Source organism: Symsagittifera roscoffensis, unplaced genomic scaffold, assembly GCF_963678635.1.
Source record: "Symsagittifera roscoffensis unplaced genomic scaffold, txSymRosc1.1 SCAFFOLD_557, whole genome shotgun sequence".
Classification (NCBI taxonomy): domain Eukaryota; kingdom Metazoa; phylum Xenacoelomorpha; order Acoela; family Convolutidae; genus Symsagittifera; species Symsagittifera roscoffensis.
The window spans coordinates 16714-31648 of NW_026970835.1; the positions used below are offsets into that span (position 1 = coordinate 16714).

The 14935-nt window shown below is 33.7% G+C and overlaps 1 non-coding gene across 1 annotated transcript; it reads left to right on the plus strand.

The window, feature by feature from the left end:
- Nucleotides 1-12951: 12951 nt before the first annotated feature.
- Nucleotides 12952-13053, plus strand: LOC134856007 (U6 spliceosomal RNA). The gene has a single exon (XR_010164706.1). It is a non-coding gene; the product is annotated as a U6 spliceosomal RNA (small nuclear RNA).
- The last annotated feature ends 1882 nt before the right edge of the window (nt 13054-14935 follow it).

The window sequence follows — 14935 nt, forward strand, 5'->3', positions numbered from 1 at the left end:
TGTTCACCTCTTGAAAGTTCAAAATCAATAGTTTTTGAGGCTTCTTTTAGCGCCTTCTTGAGAACCAAAAAAGCCTTAAAAAAACAAAAAACAACTTTTCCTAAAAAAATTTTTTTTTTGATAAAAACTGTTATACAATTGAAATTACCTTTTCTCTAGGATTGTGTCTGCTCCAAATCAAACAAACAAAAAATATCACTATTCGCAAAAAATGTAAAACTGTTTGTGGTCTGAAATCTCTGTGCTTCTTGGAAAACAACCAACTATCCTTGTGTCAGTTATTTTGTAATCGACAAGACTTTGTTTTCAATTTGGGAAAGATCAATTTAGGATCACTTTAGGTTGAAAAAAGTTAGGGTTCTTGTTTAAATTGATTTAATGCAAAGATTTTTATGAAATTTTTTGTCAAAATTCATGTTAATTTGTAGTTCGAATTTCGAATTTTTTGTCGTTTTTTATGCATATAAAAAACATTTAGGTAAAACAAGACTGTTTATAGCAGGACAAAACCCTAAATGTTCCGACTGCCTTTTTATTGGTATCGAAAAGTTTTCGTGTAATTAATTTTTGGCAAAACTATGAATTTTAGGCTGATCAATTCAAAAAATTAAGTGCTGCCCATTGAAAGCAATTGAAACCAATTAGGTGCCTCAAACAATTCAAATTGAAACATTTTGTATTGTGGGAAAATAAAAAAAAATTCCAAAAATGAATGACATGTTACTTTAGTGGTGTGCACACTCCGTAGGTCGCATGTAGATCAAGCGCTCGATCCCCGCTGGAACAGAGTTTTGTAACAGTGTTCTAAATAAAAACACCACCCCTAGCAGATATTATTATATCCTTCTTTTTTTTCGAAAGTAGGAGCAATAAATCTAAAAAATGCTGTTGTCTGGAGCTCAAAATTGGACAAAATTCACCTATGAATTTTTTCCTGAAATTATAAGGGTTTGAAAGGTGCTAATTTGGCCATTGTATATAAATAAGGCACAACAAATTGTATTTTAATAGCACGCGTAAGTTAATGAGTAATGTTTTCTTCCAAAAGGAATAGTGGCCAGTCATTTGACGTTATCTGTACAGTGCATGACGCTATAATTTTTTGAAGATCAAATTAAGAAATCGGGGGTTAAATTGTAGTTTATGTTAAAAAGTTGACGCTTGCATTCAGAAGTCGGGGGTAATTTTTTTAAAATAGTTTTGTCGGTTTTTAAACTAAAATGAAAACCAAAACCTAGTTTTTCTATAACAAGACGAAGACGTTGAATTTAAAACAATTTTTTCTTAGTTTTTTTCAATAAAAAGACATTTTTTCTAATGTGAAAATTACTCTAGTGTTGTAATCAAAGACACAAGCTTAATCCCCAATGTTGCAACTTCTATGAATACCAGTTACAAGATTCAATACAAACTTTCCGGAATTGCAAAATCAGAACATTATCAGAACTTAACAACAAAATAGACTAAGAGACAGAACATGAGAAAAATTGATTTTTTTGTTTTTATACGGCTCAACAGCTCTCAACTTCCCAAGCTCTTAATGATTCAGTTTGACTCCCTCTTAACGTGCTCCAATCCAATTTTCCTTTTGATCTACAGAAGGAGGCATCTTTTTGTCCAAAATTACGACAAGCTTATCGATGATTGCGCCGAAATAACCAAATCTAACCGACCTGTATTTTAAATACCAACATGTATTTAAAATTTGGTGGAGTTAGAGGACCAAGATATCATAAGTTTTGAATTTTACGAATAGCTACTGTTGTTCCACATTTGACAACTTTTAGAACAATAGTTTTTGAGGCTTTTTTTAGCGCCTTCTTGAGAACAAAAAAGCCTTGAATTTTTTTTTGATAAAAATTGCTGTTTTACAATCGAATTTACATTATCTTTAGGTTTTTTCTGCTCATAATCAAACGAACAAAAACCATCACTATTCGCACATAAATGTAGAACTGTATGTGGTCTGAAATATCTGTGTTTTTGGAAATCAATCAACTACCAACTTTGAGTCGCGTATGAAAATAATGAAATCAATTAGTTGCTTCAAACAATTCAAATTGAAACATTTTGTATTGTGGGAAAACAAAAAAAGTTTCCAAAAATGAATGACATGTTACTTTAGTGGTGTGCACGCTCCGTAGGTCGCCTGTAGATCAAGCGCTCGATCCCCGCTGGAACAGAGTTTTGTAACAGTGTTCTAAATAAAAAACACCACCCCTAGCAGATATTACTATATCCTTCTTTTTTTTCGAAAGTAGGTGCAATAAATCTAAAAAATGCTGTTGCCTGGAGCTCAAAATTGGACAAAATTCACCTATTAATTTTTTCCTGAAATTATAAGGGTTTGAAAGGTGCTAATTTGGCCATTGTATGATAAATAAGGCGCAACAAATTGTATTTTAATAGCACGCGTAAGTTAATGAGTAATGTTTTCTTCCAAAAGGAATAGTGGCCAGTCATTTGACGTTATCTGCACAGTGCATGACATATAACTCTTTGAAGATCAAATTAAGAAATCGGGGGTTAAATTGTAGTTTATGTTAAAACGTTGACGCTTGCATTTAGAAGTCGGGGGTAATTTTTTTTATAGTTTTGTCGGTTTTTAAACTAAACTAAAATGAAAACCAAAACCTAATTTTTCTATAACAAGACGTTGAATTATTTAAAACAATTTGTTCTTACTTTTTTTTCAATAAAAAGACATTTTTTTTAATGTGAAAATTACTCAAGTGTTGTAATCAAAGACACAAGCTTAATCCCAATGTTGCAACTTCTATGAATACCAGTTACAAGATTCAATACAAACTTTCTGGAATTGCAAAATCAGAACATTATCAGAACTTAACAACAAAATAGACTAAGAGACAGAACATGAGAAAAATTGATTTTTTTGTTTTTATACGGCTCAACAGCTCTCAACTTCCCAAGCTCTTAATGATTCAGTTTGACTCCCTCTTAACGTGCTCCAATCCAATTTTCCTTTTGATCTACAGAAGGAGGCATCTTTTTGTCCAAAATTACGACAAGCTTATCGATGATTGCGCCGAAATAACCAAATTTAACCGACCTGTATTTTAAATACCAACCTGTATTTAAAGTTTGGTGGAGTTAGAGGACCAAGATATCATAAGTTTTGAATTTTACGAATAGCTACTGTTGTTCCACATTTGACAACTTTAAGAACAATAGTTTTTGAGGCTTCTTTTAGCGCCTTCTTGAGAACAAAAAAGCCTTGAATTTTTTTTTGATAAAAATTGCTGTTTTACAATCGAATTTACATTATCTTTAGGTTTTTTCTGCTCAAAATCAAACGAACAAAAACCATCACTATTCGCACATAAATGTAGAATTGTTTGTGGTCTCAAATATCTGTGTTTTTGAAAATCAATCAACTACCAACTTTGAGTCGCGTATGAAAATAATGAAACCAATTAGTTGCTTCAAACAATTCAATTTGAAACATTCTGTATTGCGTGTTAAAAATTTTTTCCAAAACTGCATGACACGTTATTATAATAGTGCGACACTCCGTAGGTCGCATGTAGATCAAACGATCGATCCCCCGTTGGAACAGAGTTTTGAAAAATTGCTCTAAAAACACCAACCCTAGCAGATATAGTTATATCCCTCATTTTCTTCGAAAGTCGGAACAAAAAATCTAACAATGCTGTTGTCTGGAGGTCAAATGTGGACAAAATACATCTGTGATTTTTGTCGTGAAGTTATAAGTGTTTGAAAAGTGCTAACTTGGCCATTTTGTGATAATTTTAGCGCAACAAATTGCGTTTTCGTAGCACGCGTAAGTTACTGAGTATGTTTTATTCCAAATTTATTTAAGGCAAGTCATTTGACTATATCTGTACAATACGTAACGCTATTTACCTTTGTATTTTAATTTAAGAAATCGGGGGTTAAATTGTAGTTTTTGTTAAAAAGTCGACGCTTACTATCAGAAGTCGGGGGTTAAATTACTTTTTTTTGTTTTGTCGATTTTTAAACTAAAATGTAAGAGCAAAAGTTATTTTTTCTATGATGTGACGTTGAATTCAAAACAAAATGTTTTCAGATTTTTCAACAAAGAGAGTTTTTTTCTAATGTGAAAATTACTTTTGTTTTGTAATCAAAGACTTTGAGACAGAACATGAGAAAAAAATGATTTTTTTTGTTTTTATACGGCTCAACAGCTCTCAACTTCTCCAACCTCCTTATGATGCAGTTTGACTCCCTCTCAACGTCCTCCAATCCAATTTTCCTTTTGATCTACAGAACGAGGCATCTTTTTGTCCCAAACTATGACAAGCTTATCGATGATAGCGCGCAAATCACCAAAAATAACCAACCTGTACCTGTATTTAAACTTTCCAATTATTTTTAAAAATTTTATGTACATATATTTTATCTTTTAAATTGTTTTTAATTATGACCGTTTATTGGAGGTAAACGACCAAAATTGGAGACATTCAGATCTTTACGAATAGCTAACGTTGTTCCCTTCTTGAAAACTTCAACAACAACAACAGTTTATGAAGCTTCTTATAGCGCCTGCTTGAGAACAAAAAAAGCCTTGGAAAAAAGCAAAAAAACGGCTTTTTCTAAAAAAAAGTTTCGTTTTATTTTTATAAAAAAGCTGTTATACAACCGAAATGACCTTTTCTCTAGGTTTTTGTCTGCTCATAGCCAAACGAACAAAACACATCACCATTTGCAAAAAAAATGCAGAATTGTTCCAAAAATGCAGAAGTTTCATGTTAGTTTTAAATCAGTGTTCCTATAACGATCGTTTGCTTAATTATTTCAAACCCAATTGACGACCATACTCCATGATATTTCAAACCGTGATATTTCAAACCCAATTGACGACCATACTCCATCAGAGACGGCATTGCAACTCACCACTGAAAAATGTAGACAGCAAATTCAACCTTAAGGATCAGCTGCTTTTAAAAGCCTTTACCACCACCATACATACGGAATTCGAAACACAAAATCATCAAATAGGATCGTTAATAAAAGTAAGAGTTATGGACATAGCCGCCGCAAATTCAACAGTTCGATAAAGCGGTACTACAACCAGTCGAGCTATAAGCAGACGTCATAACGGCCAGATGAAACGACCACCAATGATTAAGATGCCACGGAAGAAACAAGTAAAGGGACCAAGTGTTTTGTTTCGTTTTTAGGAAGCAAGGCCTAGCCGTGTCACTTTTTGGTTAGTACCGACCCTCGTTTTTTTTTGCATCGGCTCAAAAGGTTCCCCGTTGTCTGAGAGACTTGGGACTTCAATTTTTGGCAATAAGACACAACTTTAAGATACCCTATTTGAAAAAAAAACCCGGAAAAAACTTGCCTGACCCCAAACTTTTAAAGACAGTTTTTTCCGTTTTTTTTTCCAATAGGGTATCTTAAAGTTGTGTCTTATTGCCAAAAATTGAAGTCCGAGGTCGCTTAGACACCGGGAACCCTTTTGAGCCAATGCAAAAAAACGAGCCAATGCAAAAAAACGAGGGTCGGTACTAACCAAAAAGTGACACGGCTAGGCCTTGCTTCCTAAAAACGAAACAAAACACTTGGTCTCTTTACTTGTTTTTTTCCGTGGCATGTTAATCATTGGTGGTCGTTTCATCTGACATTTGCCTGACCCTAAGTTTTTATAGACAATGTCAGCTTTTGGTCGATTTGGTGATGGTTTGCGGAAAAAGGGTCAAAAAAGGTGTTTTTGGGAATTTATTAAATATTTTTGCAAAGCCCTGTTCATGTAATCTTTGAATATGTATCAGTTGTTGAGTTAAGATAATTTTTTAAAATTTCAGGTCTTTTTAAGTCTACCGTAATTTTTTATAGTGTTTCTCATCGAAAATTGCTCCAAGTTTTGAAAATTTAACGATTCTGGTAGTTTCTCGAGCTTAATTGACCGACTGGATTTAAAAAAAATTTAGGGCTAACTTTCCAGTCTTAAATGAAAAATCTGCAATAAAGTGTAATTACTCTGACAACCCGACTTTGATCGAGGTGATTCAGATTCAAAAAAATATGTTAATAAATAAAAATTACCTCTAGGCCATATTTTGAACGAGGAACACGATGGTGATGTTGTCTTTTCGATCAAAAATTTTTTTGAGGCTATTTTCCATAATTTTAATTTTTAGCCCTAGAGATGTCACTTTTTGGCAGGGAGAATGAAATTTAGGTTTAGTAGTAAGCCTAAGATTGTTTTCAATGCTGATTGGTTTTTAAAATCAAATACGCCTTTCCAATGAGCACTTATTTACTTTAATGCGGTTTCTGGAACTTGAGAAATTCAAATTTGAGCCAATGTGAAACTTTTGGATCTGGGGCCATTTCGGCTCTTTTTCGGCTCATTTTGAATTTCTCATCACCCATATGACTTATAATGATGAGTTTATTCATGTGAAATCTCAATGAGATGTTTTTCAGCTTTCCAGCGAGCACTTGTTTGCTAAACTGCCGTTTCTAGAACTTGAGAAATTCAAATTTGAGCCAAGGTGAATTTTATGGGTCCGGGGCCATTTCGGCTCTCTTTCGGCTCACTTTCAAATTTCTCATCACCCATATGACATTAATAAAAAAAAATTTCATGAGAAATTTCTATGAGTTTTATAGTTTACCTTACCAAGGAAAAAAATTGAAAAAAACTTTTTTGGTCACTTTACGAGCTTCAACTTTCTAGTGAAAATTGATACAATCCAACAGGCGTTCAATGAGATGAAACTATTTTGATCCAATCACTTTGGAATAGAAAGCAGTTCAACAGCTCCTCATAGATGTCTACTACATTTTAGAAGGGTATCAGCTAAAAACTTCGAATGAAAACATTTTGCGTGCTTAAAAACGATGAAAACAAAAAAAAAATTATTTCTTTGAAAAGTCAATTTTTGGCAGAGAATAAGCCTTTGGTCAACTAAAATAATTTATAAATAAGAATTTAAATTGTCGTCCACGTTTAGATACTTATGGGGATTTTTCAATGACTGCTTGTTTATCATATTGCAATTTTGAAAATTTGAGCAAATTGAGTTTGAGCAGATTTTTTTGTTCTGGGTTGGGGTTTTTTTACTCAATTTTGAGTTTCTTGTCATCTGTTAGGTTTATAAAGCTAACCTTTTGTGAGCAAACTCTTTGAAGGCTGTATAAAACAACCAAAAAAATAAAACAAGTTTAGAAAAAAATTTGAGTCGTTTCTTGATCTTCAATTTTGGAGTGAGCACTGGATACTCTCTAACATGTCCTTCAATGAGATTAAACTTCACTGACGGATTCAATCTGATCAATAACCCTTAAAAAATGATCCCCATAGGTGTCAATTACACTTTACAAAAGTCTCATATAATTTTATAGCTTCAAACTCTTGGTGGCTAAAGCAAGTATGATGAAGTTTGAAAAAAAAATTGAAACTTTTCAAAAAAATCGAACTTTGGCGAAGGTATAGCTTTTGATTTGCTATAAAACGTTTTAACCGCATGTTTTTTTATTCTCCACGTCTAACCAATAAATTTAGATTTCCAAAGACACATTGTTCTTCATAATGCAATTTTTAAAAAATGAGTAAATTGAAGTTGAGCCGGTTTTTTTTGAATGTTAGGGCTTTTATGACTCATTTTTCATTTTTTTCATCCTTTATTGGACTTATGAAGCTACAAATGTGTGAATGATCTCCTCATAGTCTATATAAACAACATTTTTAAGTAAAACAAATTAGGAAAATTTTTGAGTCTTTTTACGAACTTCAATTTTGGAGTTAACACTGATACTCTCGAACATGTCATTCAAAGAGATTCAACTTCTCTGACAGTTTTATTCTGATAGTCAACCCTAAGAAAAACGATCCTCATTTAAGTCTAACGCTTTTTAGAAATGTCTCAGATACTTTTAGCTTTTAATGCGGTTTCTGGAACTTGAGAAATTCAAATGTCGGATTCACTATAGTCTTCAGATCCTGGATCTTCTTTTGGCTGGAGAACTCTGGGTTGGGCACTTTTTTGTTTTTTTTAGCTTGAAAGTAAATGTGGCTGAAGCAATTAAGTTGAAGTTTGAGAAGAAAATTGACAATTTTCAAAATAGTTCAATTTTGGCGAAGGTATAGCATTTGGTTAGCTATTAAACAGTTTAACTTTATATATATACTTTCCACGTTTAACTAATACAAGCAGCTTTCCAATGAATGGTGATTAATCAAAATTCAACTTTTATTGAATGGGTAAATCGAAGTTGAGCTGGTTTCGAGGTTCGCGATTTTTTTTCCTCCGTTTTGATTTTTTCATCGTCTATGGAATATATGGAGCAGAAGTTTTGTACGTGAACTCCTCATTGACTGTATAAAACAAACTCAATGAGTAAAATTGTGTAAAATTTTTTTTGGCTCATTTCACGATCTTCATTTTTGGAGTAAATACTAATACTCTCGAACACATCGTTCATTGAGATGAAACTTCACTGACAGCATTTTTCTACTTATGAAACCACAATAATTGAACGTTTTATGTGTTTGGAACTTTTTTGTAAGACTCTAAGATAGTCTTTTCGCTGGAGAACCGTTTGTTTCAAGTCAAGATAGATGAAGTTTTTGAAAGAAAAAATTTTAACTTCAAATCAAATTTTGGCTAGAGTTTTGCTTTTGGTATGCTGGAAAAATATATGTTTCTAATAATCATTGTTTTGCAATTATAAAGAGTTTTTCAACGACGCTTTTTGCTATAATATGATTCTTGCAGTTTGAGATATTCAAAAATGAGCCGGAGGAATACTTTTGGTGTGATGGCTTTTTTGCATCAAGGTGGATTTTCTCATCAACCATTGGAAATAAATTTATAAAATTATACATATACACTCTTCATAGTGCCTACAATATATCCTGGATGTAAACTCTTCAATTTTAAAAAGTTTCCGTCTTCCTACCAGTTTCAATTTTCTAAAGAACGCTGATAGTTTCGAATACGTTTATCAACGAGATGAAACTTCACTGACGGCATCAATCTGGTTTTTAAACCAATTAATCTAAACAAACTTTGTGCCTGATATAAGTTGGAAAAATTTAGTCCATTTTTTAGTTGGAAAACCGTTCGTGCCTCAATCAAGTGATGTGAGGTTTGAAAAAAGTTATGTGACCTTTGGAAAACCAATTTTTTGTATTAAATTTTTTGCTTCTCAATTTCAACCCCTTCTGGAAAATTTTCAATTAGTTTCATTGTTAATAAGTGAAATTTTTCTAAGGTATATCTCTCACAGTTGGTTTGAGATGCTATGGTTGATTTTAGAGTTGCTTTTGTTTTTTTGGCGTTGACAATTTGAAACAAGCTTTTTTTCTACACCCCAAATACTCAATTTCTTGTTTTTCACTATAGTCTTCAGTTAATTCCCATCTTGAGAAAGGTTTAATTCGTAACCTTATGTTTTATTTCAATTAATTATTGATTTTTTGGTTATTTTGTTGTTTTTGGGGACAGGATTTTTTTGGGTTGGGCACTTTTTGGGCTGTTTTCTTCCAATTTTCTAACTTTTAGTCAATTTCCTTGTGAAAAACTCTGTAAATTCCATTTTTATGTGTCAAATCAAAACAATAAGAACCTTTTCAATGGTTTTTGGTATACTCGGGATTTTAGTATGGGTTTTCAGACAAATTTCAGCTTTTTTCCAAAGATGTAGACCCTTGTCACTTTTTGGTTTTTTCCCAAGTTCCAAAAAGTGACAAGGGGTGTGTCACTTTTGGTTGTCACTTTTTACTTATTTACTTATAAAATTGAACAAAAAATGAAATAATAGCTTGTCACTTTTGGGCGTCATTTTTTGGTCAGATGAATTTCCCTGTTCATGTCATTTTCTGCAGACCACGTAGCCAAAAAATGACCGAGATAGGACCCTAACCACAACCAATCAAATTTAGACATCAAGAAGTTAACATACCTACAAACACTGAGTGAAAAATAACAATAAAAAAAGCGTTTGTGGAAACGCTTGCGACAGCAGCCTGTGCAATGCAGCAACGCAGACAACACAGAGACGACTCCACAGCACTACAGGAGTTTCTACAACACTACTCAATTGCAGGACAGCTTATTGGATTACTTCTTCTCTGACGACAATTTAGTGCAAAATCCAATTAATTACACATTATAGTGAGCTCAAAAAAATTTAGTTGAGAAGATCATTTTGTACAGCATGGTTGAAGCAATAACAGAGCTGCAGTAGGTTTATCGAGCCTAAAACTTCACGCTGCAAAGAGTTTTGGCATCAAAAATTTACAAAAAGACAGGAAGTTAACCAATGCACCTGGTAGGGTTATACTAAAAAAAACGATTTTGATCATAACAAAGAATTAAAAATATCTTTTTACCAGGTACCAGATTTTGATCATAACAAATCAAAACGATCCCCATTTAAGTCTAACGCTTTTTAGAAATGTCTCAGATACTTTTTTTTAGCTTGAAAGTAAATGTGGCTAAAGCATTTATGATGAAATTTGAGAAGAAAATTGACAATTTCCAAAAAAATTCAATTTTGGCGAAGGTATAGCATTTAGTAAGCTGTTAAACAGTTTAAATATATATTTTTTTTCCACGTTTAACCAATACAAGAAGCTTTCCAATGAATTGTGATTCATCAAAATGCAACTTTTATCGAATGGGTAAATCGAAGTTGAGCTGGTTTCGAGGTTTGCGACTTTTCTTCCTCCGTTTTGATTTTTTCATCGTCTATGGAATATATGGAGCAGAAGTTTTGTACGTGAACTCCTCATTGACTGTATAAAACAAACTCAATGAGTAAAATTGTGTAAAAATTTTTTTGGCTCATTTCACGATCTTCATTTTTGGAGTAAATACTAATACTCTCGAACACATCGTTCATTGAGATGAAACTTCACTGACAGCATTTTTCTTCTTATGAAATCACAATAATTGAACGTTTTATGTGTTTGGAACTTTTTTGTAAGACTCTAAGATAGTCTTTTCGCTGGAGAACCGTTTGTTTCAAGTCAAGATAGATGAAGTTTTCGAAAGAAAAAATTTTAACTTCAAACAAATTTTGGCTAGAGTTTTGCTTTTGGTATGCTGGAAAATATATGTTTCTAATAATCATTGTTTTGCAATTATAAAGAGTTTTTCAACGACGCTTTTTGCTATAATATGATTCTTGCAATTTGAGATATTCAAAAATGAGCCGGAGGAATACTTTTGGTGTGATGGCTTTTTTGCATCAAGGTGGATTTTCTCATCAACCATTGGAAATAAATTTATAAAATTATACATATACACTCTTCATAGTGCCTACAATATATCCTGGATGTAAACTCTTCAATTTTGAAAAATTTGCGTCTTCCTACCAATTTCAATTTTCTAAAGAACGCTGATAGTCTCGAATACGTTTATCAACGAGATGAAACTTCACTGACGGCATCAATCCGTTTTTAAACCAATTAATCTAGACAAACTTTGTGCCTGATATAAGTTGGAAAAATTTAGTCCATTTTTTAGTTGGAAAACCGTTCGTGCCTCAATCAAGCGATGTGAGGTTTGAAAAAAGTTATGTGACCTTTGGAAAATCAATTTTTCAAATTAAATTTCTTGCTTCTCAATTTCAACCCCTGCTGGAAAATTTTCAATTAGTTTCATTGTTAATAAGTGAAATTTTTTAAGGTATATCTCTCACAGTTGATTTGAGATGCTGTGGTTGATTTTGGAGTTGCTTTTGTGCTTTTGTTTTGTTGGTGTTGACAATTTGGAACAGGCTTTTTTCTACAACCCAATTTTAGGTTTGGGCGTCAAATACTCAATTTCTTGTTTTTCACTATAGTCTTCTGTCAATTCCCATCTTGAGAAAGGTTCAATTCGTAATATTATGTTTTATTTCGATTAATTGTCGATTTTTTGGTTATTTTGTTGTTTTTGGGGCCAGGGTTTTTTTGGGGTTGGGCACTTTTTGGGCTATTTTCTTCTGATTTTCTAACTTTTACTTAATTTCCTTGTGGAAAATTCTGTAAATTATATTTTTATGTGTTAAATCAAAACAAAAAGAACCTTTTAAGTGGTTTTTGGTATTTTCGGGATTTTAGTATGGGTTTTCAGACAAGTTTCAGCTATTTTCCGAAGATGTAGACCCTTGTCACTTTTTGGTTTTTTCCCAAGTTCCAAAAAGTGACAAGGGGTGTGTCACTTTTTGGTGTCACTTTTTACTTTATAAAATTGACCAAAAAATGAAATAATAGCTTGTCACTTTTGGGCTTCATTTTTTGGTCAGATAACATTCCCTGCTCATGTCATTTTCTGCAGACCACGTAGCCAAAAAGTGACCAAACTAGGACCCTAACCACAACCAGTCAACTTTAGACATCAAGAAATTAACATACCTACAAACATTGACTGAAAGATAATCAAAAAAAGCGTTTGTGGAAACGCTTGCGGCAGTAGCCTGTGCAATGCAGCAATGCAGACGCTACAATGACGGTTCCACAGCACTACAGGAGTTTCCACAATACTACTCAATTGCAGGTCAGCTTATTGGATTACTTCTTCTCTGACGACAATTTAGTGGAAAATCCAATTAATTACACATTATAGTGAGCTCAAAAAAATTTAGTTGAGAAGATCATTTTGTAAAGCATGGTTGAAGCAAGAACGGAGCTGCAGTAGGTTTATCGAGCCTAAAACTTCATGCTGCAAAGACTTTTGGCATCAAAACTTACAAAAAGACAGGAAGTTAACCACTGCATCTGGTAAGGTTTTACTAAAAAAAAAACGATTTTGATCATAACAAAGAATTAAAAATATCTTTTTACCAGATGATTCAATGAAAACCGCTTTCAGCAACTAGATGAATCCGAGAAAAAAATTTCACGCCACGCAACTCGCATCAACAAATCATCCAACAAAACCCTGCTAACTCAGTTAAACAATTTCAAAGCTGCCGAATCAAGTCTACACTTAAAACATCACCAATATGATAACTTTCCCCGGCAGCACATATACTAAAATTGGAACGATACAGAGAATATTAGCATGGCCCCTGCGCAAAGGCCGGGGGAAGAACTTCTCTGTTTTTGGGGAAAGAAAAGGGAAAAGAAAAAGGGATGAAAAGAAATTTATCTGGCTAAGGCCCACTGTTTTCATTCATTTTGTTCCGCAGCTAGAACAATGACATCGCAAAAAATTCCAGAACTTTTGACTAATCTATCTTGTTTGAGTTTGCTCCCTTGTCTGTTATAATCCACAGTTACTTTGATTCAAAATGAAAGTATTTTACATAATCGAAAACTCTTAGCCTGAATAATTTACTGAACATGCCTAAAAGTAACGAAAGAAGTAGTTTTACCTTAACTAACAAAAAAGACTCAGCTTTGTTCAGCTAGTTAACAGAAAATATGAAAACAGGCCTAAATATCTTGGTTTTCGTTCCGGTGGAGCATAATGAAATGTACCTAAAACATATCAAATCACATCTTTACGGACAATACAGTGTCAAAAGAGAATTGAATGCCTTTTAAATGGTGCGTATTCATAGGTTCCAAAATAAAAAATCAGTCCCTTAAGTTCCAAAATAAAAAAGCAGTCGCATAAGTTCCAAATCTTTTCAATTGGTCAAAAGACTAAATTAGCTGTGTCTCGGTTTAAGGTCGCCGGTGGGCGCGCTAAGCGCGTCGCCGCTTTGCGGCGATAACCGGCCCTAGATTTCGTAAAGAGTCCTACCCTTTGGTGTCAAGCTCACAACACGTTGGCGCGGCTGCAGCGGTCACTATTCTGCAGCTTGAGTTTATACTGGTTGAACAGTAAACAATCAATTCATAAATTCGTTGGCTCAAATTTCAACCAATCAGATTTCAAGAAGATAATTTTTGGAACTTATGCGACTGATTTTTTATTTTGGAACCTATGAATATTGGAACATAAGGGAATTCACCCTTCTAAAGGTCCTAATTTTTAACAATTTGATTTTTACTTCAAATTTGAACTTCGAATTTGATCTGATCAATCAAAAAAACAATCACTGCCCCCAAATTCTAGCCGGAATAGGTAAAAAGCAGTTAGTTTCAAAGTTCAAATCCAGTCAAAGGAAAAAACAATGCCCAATGAAGCTAAACCGAAAAAAGAGTGGATCTTTTGCTAGAAGGTAAGCTCCTCAACCCTTGAAGTGGGAGGCCGCTGAAGTAGAAAAAAATCAAGAAATACATTCTGTCATCGGGAATTACAACTTCTCTCAAGGAGCCAACAAGATGCGTTTGCGGATATCACAGTACCCCGACGAAAAATTTGTCGACAGCCTCCACATCCACTACAGGTAATAAACCCGTTCTTAGTGACTCTAAGCAGAGCGAAAGTTTGCGCGATCGTCTGCCAAAAGGTTGGCTTGATACCATTGATCCTATAGATCAAGAATTGATAGGAAAATTACTTTTCACTCAGGAGAAAAAACTCTTCGGCTCGATTAATTTATGGTTGTATTAATCTGAGCCGAGGCATAGGGGTTTCCCCCAGCCAGAATACAATTTCGGTAGATGTCTTTTCCTCTGGGCACCTTAACGAATGTGGCCAGTGCTGTTCAAGTGTCCAAGATGTCCCAAGAAATTAACAGAAAAAGGTATATAAAACAGATTGCGGACTGTGCTAGACCTGAAAAAAGCGTAGTATCTATCCAGTGAGTACCTTGTGTGCACCGATTACAAAGGAACTCTCCAGACATGGGACCATTGTTTAATTTCCCAGCTGGCAAACCATATGGCAGCTCTTTTTCCCTGTATACTGACAGATAAGTTTGCAAGTGACACATCAATTGTCATTGCAATGCGAATTCGAACACTTGGAAACTCAAGTGCGAGCATTATGAGGAGAATCGAAGAATACCATAAGGAATGGACACCTACAATATCTGATTGACTATGAAAGCTATCTATCCCATCAAGAAGGACCTAGTTTAGATGTCGCCGAGT